This window comes from Schistocerca nitens, chromosome 8 (assembly GCF_023898315.1).
Source record: "Schistocerca nitens isolate TAMUIC-IGC-003100 chromosome 8, iqSchNite1.1, whole genome shotgun sequence".
Lineage (NCBI taxonomy): Eukaryota > Metazoa > Arthropoda > Insecta > Orthoptera > Acrididae > Schistocerca > Schistocerca nitens.
Window position 1 is genome coordinate 544,631,636 of NC_064621.1, and position 16,100 is coordinate 544,647,735.

Below are 16,100 nucleotides of genomic sequence, written 5' to 3' on the forward strand. Positions count from 1 at the left end.
CTCTGTTGCAAACGGACGTTACACCACGACACAGACACAAATTTGAATAAAGTGAACAGCGAAGAAGAAGAAAAAAAATTGTACGATGGAGGTTTGAGTACAGCTTGCCCGCGTGGAAGACCAACACAGTAACCACTCAACCACGACGCCATTTACGTTTTCGCTGCTGTATAATGCACTTCTTGTTCTTGGATCGTCCATTGTTTCTAGTTTGCTTTTTTTCACAGACTAGTACACCTTCTTCCTGCTTTCGTGCTCGATCTGCGTCCAGTTTTTGACAGGCTGTCAACTGGATCCTCTAACCACTAAATCTGACGTTGGTGCAATGGAGAGTTTTGTTCGTCAGGCAGTTAAGGGAGACAAAAATTATTTGTGATGGTGGATCGGAATTCGATAGTAGGAAAAAAAAAAGAGATGGAAAAATTGTAGGTGAATGTGGACTGAAGGGACAGTAAAAAATGGTTCAAATCGCTCTGAGCACTATGGGACTTAACTTCTCAGGTCATCAGTCCCCTAGAACTTAGAACTACTTAAACCTAACTAACCTAAGGACATCACACACATCCATGCCCGAGGCAGGATCGGTCGCGCGGTTCCAGACTGTAGCGCCTAGAACCGCTCGGCCAAACGGCTGGCAAGGGACAGGAATGAAAGAGAAAGTCACCTAGTAGAATTTTCACAGAGCATAATATAATCATTGGCAACACTTGGTTTAAGAGTCATGAAACGAGGTTACGTACGCGGAAGAGACCTGGAGGCACCGGAAGGTTTCAGATTTATTATACACTCCTGGAAATTGAAATAAGAACACCGTGAATTCATTGTCCCAGGAAGGGGAAACTTTATTGACACATTCCTGGGGTCAGATACATCACATGATCACACTGACAGAACCACAGGCACATAGACACAGGCAACAGAGCATGCACAATGTCGGCACTAGTACAGTGTATATCCACCTTTCGCAGCAATGCAGGCTGCTATTCTCTCATGGAGACGATCGTAGAGATGCTGGATGTAGTCCTGTGGAACGGCTTGCCATGCCATTTCCACCTGGCGCCTCAGTTGGACCAGCGTTCGTGCTGGACGTGCAGACCGCGTGAGACGACGCTTCGTCCAGTCCCAAACATGCTCAATGGGGGACAGATCCGGAGATCTTGCTGGCCAGGGTAGTTGACTTACACCTTCTAGAGCACGTTGGGTGGCACGGGATACATGCGGACGTGCATTGTCCTGTTGGAACAGCAAGTTCCCTTGCCGGTCTAGGAATGGTAGAACGATGGGTTCGATGACGGTTTGGATGTACCGTGCACTATTCAGTGTCCCCTCGACGATCACCAGTGGTGTACGGCCAGTGTAGGAGATCGCTCCCCACACCATGATGCCGGGTGTTGGCCCTGTGTGCCTCGGTCGTATGCAGTCCTGATTGTGGCGCTCACCTGCACGGCGCCAAACACGCATACGACCATCATTGGCACCAAGGCAGAAGCGACTCTCATCGCTGAAGACGACACGTCTCCATTCGTCCCTCCATTCACGCCTGTCGCGACACCACTGGAGGCGGGCTGCACGATGTTGGGGCGTGAGCGGAAGACGGCCTAACGGTGTGCGGGACCGTAGCCCAGCTTCATGGAGACGGTTGCGAATGGTCCTCGCCGATACCCCAGGAGCAACAGTGTCCCTAATTTGCTGGGAAGTGGCGGTGCGGTCCCCTACGGCACTGCGTAGGATCCTACGGTCTTGGCGTGCATCCGTGCGTCGCTGCGGTCCGGTCCCAGGTCGACGGGCACGTGCACCTTCCGCCGACCACTGGCGACAACATCGATGTACTGTGGAGACCTCACGCCCCACGTGTTGAGCAATTCGGCGGTACGTCCACCCGGCCTCCCGCATGCCCACTATACGCCCTCGCTCAAAGTCCGTCAACTGCACATACGGTTCACGTCCACGCTGTCGCGGCATGCTACCAGTGTTAAAGACTGCGATGGAGCTCCGTATGCCACGGCAAACTGGCTGACACTGACGGCGGCGGTGCACAAATGCTGCGCAGCTAGCGCCATTCGACGGCCAATACCGCGGTTCCTGGTGTGTCCGCTGTGCCGTGCGTGTGATCATTGCTTGTACAGCCCTCTCGCAGTGTCCGGAGCAAGTATGGTGGGTCTGACACACCGGTGTCAATGTGTTCTTTTTTCCATTTCCAGGAGTGTATAATGGTAAGACAATATTTCCGAAACAGATTTTAAATTGGAAGACATTTCCAGGGGCAGTTGTGGACTCTGACCACAATTTATTGTTTATGAATTGTAGATTAAAACTAACGAAATTGCAAAAAGTTAGGAAATTTAGGAGATGGGATCTGGATAAGATGAAAGAACCAGAGGCTACTGTGAGTTTCGGAGGGAGCATTGGGTAACAACAGACTAAAACAGCGGAACGGAATACATCAGAAAACGAATGAGTAGCATTAAGAGATGAAATAGTCAAGAGCATCCAATAGGTAAAAAGATTACGCCTAGTTGAAAATTCTGTGTGACAACGGAGATATTGAATTTAATTATTGAAAGGAGAAAACGGAAAAACGCAGAAAGTGGAGCAGGCGAAAGAGAATATGAAACCCTAAAAAATGAGATCGAAAAGAAGTTCAAAATGGCTAGGCAGGAGAAGCTAGAGGACGAATGTAAGGATTTAGAAGCATATATCACTACGGGGAAGAGAGATACTGACAAAATAAAATTCGAGAAGCCTTCGGAGAAAAGAGAAAGCAGTCCTAAGCAGAGAAGGGAAAACTGAAAGGTGGAAGGAATAAACAGAGGATCTATGCAAGGGAGATGAACTTGCAAGCGGAATTATTGAAATCGAAGAGGACGTAGATGAAGATGAGATGCGAGATGTGATGCTGCGTAAATAATTTTACACTGCACTGAATTATGTAGGTCGAAACAAGACTCCGGGAGTAGACAGCATTCCGTCAGACCTGATGATACCCTTGGGAGAATCAGCCATGACAAAGGACAGGCAGAATACCCTCAGATGTCAATAAGAATGACATAATTCCAATTCAAAAAAAAAAAAAAAAAAAAAAAAAAAAAAAAGCAGGTACTGACAGGTGTGAATATTATCGAACTATCAGTATAACAAGTCATGGTTGCAAAATACTGACACGAATTCTGTCCAGAGGCAGAATGGAAAAGCTGGTAGCAGCGGATCTCGCTGAACATCAGATTGGATTCTGGAGAAATGTGGGCACACACGAGGCAGTAGAGACCTACGACGTATCTTAGAAGCACCTGTAGACTAAGAAAAAGCTATTGTCAGTGTTAACTGAATTACTCTCTTTGAAATTCTGAAGATAGCAGCTGTAAAATATGGGAAGAAGAAGGCTACTTACTACTTGCACGGAAATCAGATGGCATTTATAAGAGTCGAAGGGCATGAAAAGCACTGTTTGAGAAGGGAGTGAGACAGGGTTGTAGCCTATCTACAATGTTATTCAATCTGTGCAATGAGCAAGCAGTAAAGGAAACCACAGAAACATTTGGAGAAGGATTAAAGTTCAGGGGGAATAAATAAAAAATTTGAGTTTTGCCGATGACATGATAATTCTGTCAGAGACAGCCTAGGACCTGGAGGAGCAGTTGAACGGAATGGACAGTGTCTTGAAATGAGGGTATAAGACGAACATCATCTAAAGCAAAACAAGGATAATGGAATGTAGGTGATCGTGTAGGAATTAGATTAGGAAACGAAACACTAAAATTAGTGTTTTGCTATTTGCGCAACAAAATAACTTTAATGGATGAAGTAGAGAGGCTATGAAACGTAGACTAGCAATGGCAAGAAAAGCATTTCTGAAGAAAAGAAATTTGTTAACACCGAATATAGATTTAAGTGCCAGGAAGACTTTTCTGAAAGTATTTGTATGGAGTTAGCCAAGTCTGGAAGTGAAACATGGACGATAAGCAGTTTAGACAAGAAGAGTACAGAAGCTTTTGAAATGCGGTACTACAGAAAAATGCTGAAGATTAGTTGGGTAGACTAGACAACTAATGAGGAGGTCGTGAACAGAATTAGGGAGAAACAATTTGGGGCAAAACCTGGGTAGAAGAAGGGATCGGTTGACAGGACACATTTTGAGACATAGAGGGATCACCAGTTTTGTATTGGAGGGATATGTGGGGGATAAAAATCGTAGAGAGAGACCTATAGGCGATTATAGTAATCAGATTCAGAAGGTTGTAATTTGCTGTAGTTACTCGAAGATGAAGAGGCTCGCACAGGATAGAGCAGCATGGAGAGCTGCATCAAACCAGTCTTCGGACAGAAGATATGGTTATCATGGAAATCGTATACAAATTTTTCCTGGAAAACGGTGGCATCTTCAGGAAACGATGATGAAAGTGGATAGAGGTCACGCAAATTTCTCTTCAACAAAAAATATTCAAATGTGTGTGAATTCCTCTGGGACCAAACTGCTGAGGTCATCGGCCCCTAGACTTACATAGTACTTTAAATTAAACTGACTTACGCTAAGGACAATACACACACCCACGCCAGAGGGAGGATTCGAACCTCCGGCGGGAGGGGCCGCGCAGTTCGTGACATGGCCACTCTAACTGCGCGGCCATTTCTCTTCGAAGTAGACCACGAAGCCTCACTAATATTGAGATGTGGCGACTGTCGTGGCCAGGGAAGATGCGACAATTCGCCATTGTGCTCACAAAACCCGAGCGATGCGAGCTGGGTCAACAGGGGCGCAGCCGTCTTGCGACACAGCATCACCGTTGGGAAACAAAACACGGTATCGTGCTACGGACTGATCAGCCAAAATAGTCACTTAGTCCTTGGTAGTAATTCAGAGTAACCATGGGGCCCACGGAATAGCCGTCTTGCGACACAGCATCACCGTTGGGAAACAAAACACGGTATCGTGCTACGGACTGATCAGCCAAAATAGTCACTTAGTCCTTGGTAGTAATTCAGAGTAACCATGGGGCCCACGGAATAACGTGATATGGCTGCCCAAATCATCAACGAACCAACGCCGTACTCCATTCTTGGGATGTGAAACCGACCCACAAATGGGAAACAGTGTGAAACCAGATTCATCCGACCAGGAGACATCCTTCTGTTGCTCCATTGTCCGGGTTTCATCGCTTCGGCGCCACGTTCTCCTTTTACGGGCATTTGCGGCACTGGTGAATAGTTCTGGAATTCCACCTCGCCCTTCAATTCCCCTGCTTATGAAGCTCCCTTCGTGTTGTTTTAGGGCTGACAGGGTTTGGCAAGTGAGACATTCAGTTCTGCAGTGACTTTTGTAGTTGTCGTCCTCTTATTTTTCGTTACAAATCTTCTAATGACCGTCTGTCACGATCAGTCAACACACACTTTCGTCTGCACTACGTCTTAGCGGATGATCCCTCCGCGCATTTCCTGTATGCAGTGTAAGCATTCGATACGATGACTCTTGAACCCCCAAACACTTCGGCTCCCTTGATTACCGAAGCACCCGCCATTCGAGCACAAGCAGTTTTCCCACGGTCGAATTAACTCAGCTCCGATATAACGCACTCACAACTGCGCAGAACACTATTCTGACCAGGTCTGACACAACGTGGACATTGCACAGGTGCCGATAGTTGTCTAACACAGCAGTGCGTCCTGCAGCCTTGGGTAGCATCTGCATTTATTTTCAAGCGTATTTTTGTCCTACACCTGTATATCTGAAGGTGCAAGATAAGGAAGCGAGCTACTATTTACTATGATCGTAGAATGTATCCACAGTGCATTTTTTAAACTTCTCACCATGTGATGATGGTGTGTGTGTGTGTGTGTGTGTGTGTGTGTGTGTGTGTGTGTGTGTGTGTATGTTGGGTATTGAACTGGGGACGTACAAACGACGGAGAGGCTTCGTCATGCCTAGCCGTCAATGGTTCACAACCCCACAACAGGCCACAGCAGTCCACCCACCCCACACCGCCCCTCGCCGAACCCAGGGTTGTAAAACCGCCGTAAAAACCGTCCACAAACTGGCCGAAACACCGCACTTCGACACTAATCAGCCGGGCGGATTCGTGCCGGGGACCGGCAAGCCTTCCTGCTCGGGAAGCAGCGCGTTAGACAGCGATGCTAGCCGGGCGGGCGAGATAATGGTTGTTTAATACACTTGCAAATAGTATTAAATGTGGGAATGTTGTTGTTGTGGTCTTCAGTCCTGAGACTGGTTTGATGCAGCTCTCCATGCTACTCTATCCTGGGCAAGCTTCTTCATCTCCCAGTACCTACTGCAACCTACATCCTTCTGAATCTGCTTGGTGTGTTCATCTCTTGGTCTCCCTCTACGACTTTTACCCTCCACGCTGCCCTCCAATACTAAATTGGTGATCCCTTGATGCCTCAGAACATGTCCTACCAACGGATCCCTTCTTCTAGTCAAGTTGTGCCACAAGATTCTCTTCTCCCCAATCCTATTCAACACCTCCTCATTAGTTATGTGATCTACCCATCTAATCTTCAGCATTCTTCTGTAGCACCACATTTCGAAAGCTTCTATTCTCTTCTTATCTAAACTATTTATCGTCCATGTTTCACTTCCATACATGGCTACACTCCATACAAATACTTTCAGAAAAGACTTCCTGACACTTAAATCTATACTCGATGTTAACAAATTTCTGTTCTTCAGAAACGCTTTCCTTCCCATTGCCAGTCTACATTTTATATCCTCTCTACTTCGACCATCATAAGTTATTTTGCTCCCCAAATAGCAAAACTCCTTTACTACTTTAAGTATCTCATTTTCTAATCTAATTCCCTCAGCATCACCCGACTTAATTCGACTACATTCCATTATCCTCGTTTTGCTTCTGTTGATGTTCATCTTATATCCTCCTTTCAAGACACTGTCCATTCCGTTCAACTGCTCTTCCAAGTCCTTTGCTGTCTCTGACAGAATCACAATGTCGTCGGCGAACCCCAAAGTATTTATTTCTTCTCCATGGATTTTAATACCTAGTCCGAACTTTTGTTTCCTTCACTCCTTGCTCAATATACAGATTGAATAACATCGGGGAGGGGCTACAACCCTGTCTCACTCCCTTCCCAACCACTGCTTCCCTTTCATGCCCCTCAACTTTTATAACTGCCATTTGGTTTCTATACAAATTGCAAATAGCCTTTCGCTCCCTATATTTTACCCCTACCACCTTCAGATTTTGAAAGAGAGTATTCCAGTCAACATTGTCAAAAGCTTTCTCTAAGTCTACAAATGCTAGAAACGTAGGTTTGCCTTTCCTTAATCTAGCTTCTAAGATAAGTCGTAGGGTCAGTATTGCCTTACGTGTTCCAATATTTCTACGGAATCCAAACTGATCTTCCCCCAGGTCGGCTTCTACTAGTTTTTCCATTCGTCTGTAAAGAATTCGTGTTAGTATCTTACAGCCGTGACTTATTAAACTGATAGTTCGATAATTTGCACATCTGTCAATACCTGCTTCCTTTGGGATTGGAATAATTATATTCTTCTTGAAGTCTGAGGGTATTTCGCCTGTTTCATACATCTTGCTCACCAGATGGTAGAGTTTTGTCAGGACCGGCTCTCCCAAGGCCGTCAGTAGTTCTATTGGAATGTTGTCTACTCCCGGGGCTTTGTTTCGACTTAGGTCTTTCAGTGCTCTGTCAAACTCTTCACGCAGTATCATATCTCCCATTTCATCTTCATCTACATCCTCTTCCATTTCCATAATATTGTCCTCAAGTACAATGCCCTTGTATAGACCCTCTATATACTCCTTCCACCTTTCTGCGCTCCCTTTTTTGCTTAGAACTCGGTTTCCATCTGAGCTCTTGATATTCATACAAGTGGTTCTCTTTTCTCCAAAGGTCTCTTCAATTTTCCTGTAGGCAGTATCTATCTTACCCCTAGTGAGATAAGCCTCTACATCCTTACATTTATCCTCTAGCCATCCCTGCTTAGCCATTTTGCACTTCCTGTCGATCTCATTTTTGAGACGTTTGTGTTCCTTTTTGCCTGCTTCAAATACTGCATTTTTATATTTTCCAAGAAAAGAAGGTTGTATACATGGAAGAAGCCTGGAGATATTGGCAGATTTCAGATAGATTATATAATGGTGAGACAGAGATTTAGGAACCAGGTTTTAAATTGTAAGACATTTCCAGGGGCGGATGTGGACTCTGACCACAATCTATTGGTTATGAACTGTAGGCTGAAAGTGAAGAAACTCCAAAAAGGTGGGAATATAAGGAGATGGGACCTGGATAAACTGAAAGAACCAGAGGTTGTACAGAGTTTCAGGGAGAGCGTAAGGGAACAAATGGCAGGAATGGGGGAAAGAAATACAGTAGAAGAAGAATGGGTAGCTTTGAGAGATAAAGTAGTGAAGGCAGCCGAGGATCAAGCAGGTAAAAAGACGAGGGCTAGTAGAAATCCTTGGGTAACAGAAGAAATATTGAATTTAATTGATGAACCTTCTCCAGCATTACCCCTATTTGATTTTGTATTTATAACCCTGTATTCACCTGACCAAAAGTCTTGTTCCTCCTGCCACCGAACTTCACTAATTCCCACTATATCTAACTTTAACCTATCCATCTCCCTTTTTAAATTTTCTAATCTACCTGCCCGATTAAGGGATCTGACATTCCACGCTCCGATCCGTAGAACGCCAGTTTTCTTTCTCCTGATAATGACGTCCTCCTGAGTAGTCCCCGCCCGGAGATCCGAATGGGGTACTATTTTACCTCCGGAATATTTTACCCAAGAGGACGGCATCATCATTTAATCATACAGTAAAGCTGCATACCATCGGGAAAAAATACGGCTGTAGTTTCCCCTTTATTTCAGCCGTTCGCAGTACCAGCACAGCAAGGCCGTTTTGGTTAGTGTTACAAGGCCAGCTCAGTCAATCATCCAGACTGTTGCTCCTGCAACTACTGAAAAGGCTGCTGCCCCTCTTCAGGAACCACGCGTTTGTCTGGCCTCTCAACAGATACCCCTCCGTTGTGGTTGGACCTACTGTACGGCTATCTGTATCGCTGAGGCACGCAAGCCTCCCCACCAACGGCAAGGTCCATGGTTCATGGGGGGGAAATGTGGGAATAGTAGGGTCGAAAACAACATATACAATCTACTTAGTGAAATCTCGAAAATAAGAAAGAAGATCCTCATTGGAAGTGGAACTCTCAGTTAAATTAGCCAAATGGTTACATAGCATCACCTGTGTGCAGCAAAATCACTTTTTGTAATTACCATTGAGCATTATTGGGCGTAGAGAACCGTAGCTGAATTCACTGAAATACTAGCAGTTCTAGCAGAGAAATGTGAACTGATGTGCAAAGAGAAGTACGTGCGCTGCTCCGCACTCAACCGTTTTCTGTCCGCTAGCTTCAGTCGACCGCTCGTATCGACCGCTGTATATTGCGAGCCCTTTAGTATTGGCATTCATATTTTATTAAGAGATACGGCCTCCCTCTCTTGCTGAATGTTTTATGATGTCTCAATGGACTCTCTTATGAGCAAGGAGAAGAATTGTCCGTAGTCTCGAAAAAATTTAATTTCCATTTCCTCCGTTCGAAAGGTATTTCACAAAACACGACTTCCTTGTATCGTCCAAACCAGAAGGTATCCGTCTTTGACGATACGTGTGCTGATAAATCCTTTCTATTGCACGCGTACACTCTGACACAACCGTAACGTATCCTGTACATAGCAAAAACTGTTACTGGTACGCTGTCGGCTTGGCACATACTTTTATAGTGGGTTTATGTATCGCCCTTACCCCACTTTTGAAGAATTATGTAAGTAGAATTGATCAGAAAATCGCAGAGAAACCAGCTACTGCAAGCAATAGTTGTACTTCGCCTCGCATCGTTGCTTACGTAGCTATGGTCATAGAAAGCTGCATGTACATAGTTCACTGCTTCATAGAACTTACGTGGTTCGCAAATTTCGCAGTGATGTCCTCATTACTTGCATGTTACATCTTTGAATTCGGATTGGATGTTTATTTAGGCAGCGACCTACGTGACCGAATCTACCTATTTCATCTACATCTACATCTACATCCATACTCCGCAAGCCACCTGACGGTGTGTGGCGGAGGGTACCCTGAGTACCTCTATAGGTTCTCCCTTCTATTCCAGTCTCGTATCATTCGTGGAAAGAAGGATTGTCGGTATGCTTCTGTGTGGGCTCTAATCTCTCTGATTTTATCCTCATGGTCTCTTCGCGAGATATACGTAGGAGGGAACAATATACTGCTTGACTCTTCGGTGAAGGTATGTTCTCGAAACTTTAACAAAAGCCCGTACCGAGCTACTGAGCGTCTCTCCCGCAGAGTCTTCCACTGGAGTTTATCTATCATCTCCGTAACGCTTTCGCGATTACTGAATAATCCTGTAACGAAGCGCGCTGCTCTCCGTTGGATCTTCTCTATCTCTTCTATCAACCCTATCTGGTACAGGTCCCACACTGCCCCTTTCGATGCTGTACAAATAATCTCCTCGCCCAGATTGTTCTACATGAATATCTGGGATATGCTCTCATTCTAATGTAACAAAAATAATAAATTAATTTCCTCGATAAAACGATATTATATAAACGTTGGGTACAAAAGAAGTTAGTATTTTATTCCTGTCTCATTTTTTTGTTTAATTTTCTCGAAGCGTGCAGAAGTTGGCAACTGCAAGATTAGCTGATTTCCAAAGGAAACGCACATAACCGTCCATTATTCTCCTGCCAAATGTGGTGGTAGAACGTCGTAAAATGGAGACATTAGGGTCGTTGAGGAAGGCTGTAAAATGAAAGCGGAGGGAGGGATTGTAACGATATTGCTTACGGAAAAAGGTTTGGTCTCTGTAGAAGACAGGTAAACAGAAGCTACAGAAGGACAAACCGGTGTAGTGCGTTCCCTTACAGTGGAAGGAGTGCGGGCAACGGATATCCGTCAAAGAATGGCACAAGCGTACGAAGAGAACTGAATGTCCGTTACAATTCCGACGCTCATTACGATCTCCAGAGCAGTGGCGTAAGGAAGTGCTGTAGCCCTGACTGAAAGTTCTTAGTCTGTCAAGATTACGGTGTAGAGAAACCTAATAAACGAAGCCGGAAGCTACAATTTGCTTGAAATGCAGTTGTTAATTTGTTATCAGCTCGGCAGCCGTCTCATCCGTCACTGTCGGGTCTCACCGTAGGATGGGGTGGGAGTACTTTACGGAACTTCACCGCCAGAGAGGAGTGGGAAACTGGCTTATAAAATACAAAAGGCAAGACGGGGACGAGTGGAAGGAACAGCAGCGCTGGCGAGAGCGATGGATACCTGGTGTTCAGCAGGCGAGTGCACCATGCACCGATGACTGGGGATCCTGACCATACACTAAGGCGACGGGAGACATGAGATAGCGGTGTGCACATATACAGGGTGTCTCACTAAAAGTGTTTGCCTCTGTAAGTTACGAAGTAATAGGCGACGGAAATATTTATTGCTGTAGGTCACCGTAATAAACGTTACACTGTCTGCGGAGCTGCGAACATAGTTGATTGTGTTATTACCCAAAGAGTTACAGCAAAAAGATACAATTTCTTAGATGAAACAATAGCTGTTTCTATCATGCACTGGTATCAGTAACACCAGCTGCGTACATATCAATTTAAATTACATTCCTATCACCTTTAGCTTGGGAGCTACAACCTTTCAAAGTTTCAGGGGCAGATACCACACACGCTGCGCATAACGCAGTGCGCCTTCTACGGGGCTATTACAAATGATTGAAGCGATTTCATAAATTCACTGTAGCTCCATTCCTTGATATATGGTCACGACACACTACAGATACGTAGAAAAACTCATAAAGTTTTGTTCGGCTGAAGCCGCACTTCAGGTTTCTGCCGCCAGAGCGCTCGAGAACGCAGTGAGACAAAATGGCGACAGAAGCCGAGAAAGCGTATGTCGTGCTTGAAATGCACTCACATCAGTCAGTCATAACAGTGCAACGACACTTCAGGACGAAGTTCAACAAAGATCCACCAACTGCTAACTCCATTCGGCGATGGTATGCACAGTTTAAAGCTTCTGGATGCCTCTGTAAGGGGAAATCAACGGGTCGGCCTGCAGTGAGCGGAGACACGGTTGAACGCGTGCGGGCAAGTTTCACGCGTCGCCCGCGGAAGTCGATGAATAAAGCAAGCAGGGAGCTAAACGAACCACAGCCGACGGTTTGGAAAATCTTACGGAAAAGGCTAAAGCAGAAGCCTTACCGTTTACAATTGCTGCAAGCCCTGACACCCGATGACAAAGTCAAACGCTTTGAATTTTCGGCGCGGTTGCAACAGCTCATGGAAGAGGATGCATTCAGTGCGAAACTTGTTTTCAGTGATGAAGCAACATTTTTTCTTAATGGTGAAGTGAACAGACACAGTGTGCGAATCTGGGCGGTAGAGAATCCTCACGCATTCGTGCAGCAAATTCGCAATTGGCCAAAAGTTAACGTGTTTTGTGCAATCTCACGGTTTAAAGTTTACGGCCCCTTTTTCTTCTGCGAAAAAAACGTTACAGGACACGTGTATCTGGACATGCTGGAAAATTGGCTCATGCCACAACTGGAGACCGACAGCCCCGACTTCATCTTTCAACAGGATGGTGCTCCACCGCACTTCCATCATGATGTTTGGCATTTCTTAAACAGGAGATTGGAAAACCGATGGATCGGTCGTGGTGGAGATCATGATCAGCAATTCATGTCATGGCCTCCACGCTCTCCCGACTTAACCCCATGCGATTTCTTTTTGTGGGGTTATGTGAAAGATTCAGTGTTTAAACCTCCTCTACCAAGAAACGTGCCAGAACTGCGAGCTCGCATCAACGATGCTTTCGAACTCATTTATGGGGACATGCTGCGCCGAGTGTGGGAGGAACTTGATTATGGGCTTGATGTCTGCCGAATCACTAAAGGGGCACATACCGAACATTTGTGAATGCCTAAAAAAACTTTTTGAGTTTTTGTATGTGTGTGCAAAGCATTGTGAAAATATCTCAAATAATAAAGTTATTGTAGAGCTGTGAAATCGCTTCAATCATTTGTAATAACCCTGTAAATGTGGTGCGGCCGAGTTGTAACGTCGCCGGTGTCACGGAGCGAGAAGCTTCCTCGATGCGCCGTCAGACTGCCGACTGTCGCCGCACACGGCCGTATACCCGACTGTTAGAGCCACACAGACAAACGGGGCTCAATATACCACAGTTACTGGCATCGGATGAAGATAGCATACACGAACAACGAGTACGTTGACGTGTTGCTGATGATGCTCGGCGAGTGCCGACACGATGGCACTGAAGCAGCAATTTCGCACGCCGTGAGATATCCTAGGCGAAGAGCTCCGGCAGCCATTACGTTCTTACGTGCCGAACGACGACTTCGGGAAACAGGCAGCTTGGTAATGCGCCGCAGTAACAGACGAAGAACTGCAAGAAGTGAGGAGACGGAGGTGTTTGTTTTAGCTGCAGTACACCGCGATCCTCATGTCAGCTTACGAACCGTTGCTTCAGTCGCTGGTGTCAGTCTCACATCTGTGTGGCGTATAGTACACGGCCACAGGCTTAACCCGTACCGCCTGTCACTGATCCAGGAGCTGCCTGGGAACGATTTCCGTGCGAGAGCTAAATTCTGTGAATGCGTCATACGTAATTTCATGCTGCAGTCTTTACAAGGTGTTATGTTCTCTGAAGAGTCCACGTTCGCAAATTATGGTGCAGTGAATCGCCATAACGTGCAATACTCGGCCACAGACAATCCTCAGTGGGTACGACATGTCGACCGTCAACGTAAGTGGTCTATTAATGTATGGTGTGGAATCCTTGGGAATCAAATCATTGGTCCACACTACTTCCCAGGTACTCTCACAGGTGATTTACATAAAACGCAGAAAACTCCATATGTCAACAGTTCCATTATTCATAAAAACCACCAGTTCCTTGTTCTTAACCGTCTTTTATATCAGTACAACAGTTTCATATCTACTGTACACCAATAAGGCGTGCTAACATCCTCGACAATCGCGCAATCAGAGTAATCTTGTGCTCTTGGATGAGTGTGGGACAACAGTTACAGCTTCGGTTAGCACCGTTCCTGCACAAAACGTTGAACGTGGCGGTCTACTTCTGGTCTGCTATAGGCAGCGTTGATCAAAGACAATGCGAGGAAACCTTTCAGTCTCTAACTTCATCTTGAGAATGTGACTCCCATCCACATACAAAAAGATCGTAAGTTACGCACTGTGATCGAAGTGCTAGAGATATGTAGGTCGCTGTCTGGTATACTTTGACGTATATGTTCGAGAATTAGCAATGAATGAATATACTGCACAGTCATCTACTTCCATTCGCATGTGGTACTCGCAAAGTAGTGGAGGTGCTGTTTAGCGGTGATACAGAAATTGGTAAGCATGCTGCCAGATCACTGGTCGGTGTTGAAATTAGGATAAAATTGCACTATAACTGTGATGCTCATTATTACAGTACCTGGACGGTGTCTTTACCATCCCAACAGACCAGGTATACTCTTGATTACGACATAATGTGATTTACAAAGTGTGCATGTCTAGTTTCCGCCGGCCGGAGTGGCCGTGCGTTTCTAGGCGCTACAGTCTGGAACCGCGTGACCGCTATGGTCGCAGGTTCGAATCCTGCCTCGGGCATGGATGTGTGTGATGTCCTTAGGTTAGTTAGGTTGAAGTAGTTCTACGTTCTAGGGGACTGATGACCACAGCAGTTAAGTCCCATAGTGCTCAGAGCCATTTGAACCATTTTTTGTCTAGTTTCCTAGTGGATTCAATGGACCGAACGTGTTAAGGTCACTTCAGGAGCGGACACAGACGTCGAAGTCGTTGCGGAAAAAAATGTATGGTAGTGTAAAAAACGTGTTACAGCAGAAAATCGGCGTATCAAACAACGAAACAGGGTCCCTCTCCTGCGACTGATAACAAGTTGGAGAAGGTTCTCGTACAGTACAGGTGATGAAACTTTACACCGGTCTGTTCAAGCGACGTCCCCCACCGTCCACCTCTTCCAATGGATAAATACCTGTATATTTAATAGGATCGCCACATATGCTCGATGCCGGCACATAGGCGGTATTCGTTTCCGTTACATCGGAAGAGAGAGTTGCATAAAAATCTATTGGACGACCTCAACGGAGCTTTCTAGTTCGTAATTTTTCTCTGCTGGATGGTACAGAATAACGATAATAGAATGGTTGGGTGATAGACATGAATGGATCCTGAGGGATGTGGATCTGCTTTGATGTTGGCTCTTCCTAATTTTCCCAGCAAGAAACCCCACCGTAACTGTTCTTACTGTCGTCGTGTTGCAGGAGCTGGCTCCATTTCATACTGGCGTTACACATCGTACACGAGTGGTGGGACTATGACATGTTCCCACTTCCACCGAGTTGTCAAAACATCCTCCTATAGCATTAACTCAGCCCACTCTGTTTCTACACAGGCTGCAGAATGTGGTGGATATTGCTCTCTCCAACTTCTGGATAAAATTGCTAAAACTGATCTCGCTATCAACTTCGGTGTATATTACAGTACATCGCTCCATATCAATGGCGTCTTTCCAATCCCGACTGTCCACTGGGTACACTGTTGACTACTGCATAATGATTGACTGACGACACTCCGTTGAGATGGAGGGAACCTTGGAGAAACACTGGATATCTGCTACGTGTCGCTAGTGAACACGGGATTAAATGTAGAAGTCATCACCTTAATGCAGTTGTTTGGAAGCGTTCCTCATCGTCTTATTTCCATATGCTGCCATACCCTACAAACGCTTTTATTCCATATGCTGCCATACCCTACAAACGCTTTTATTTTTATTATTTTTATTTTTTTCACCATAAGATAAAAGTACTTCTTTTTATCTGTGCTAGCTCATGCATGTTGTGAACAGCAATTCCGGCAATGATCAACACCGGAACAGTAATCATGTACATGACTGCAAAATGAAGGAACAATGCTTTTTCGGAGAAAAGCACCGAGACATCTGCTACCCTGTAGATAGGAAGATGTGATGAACTGTACAAGT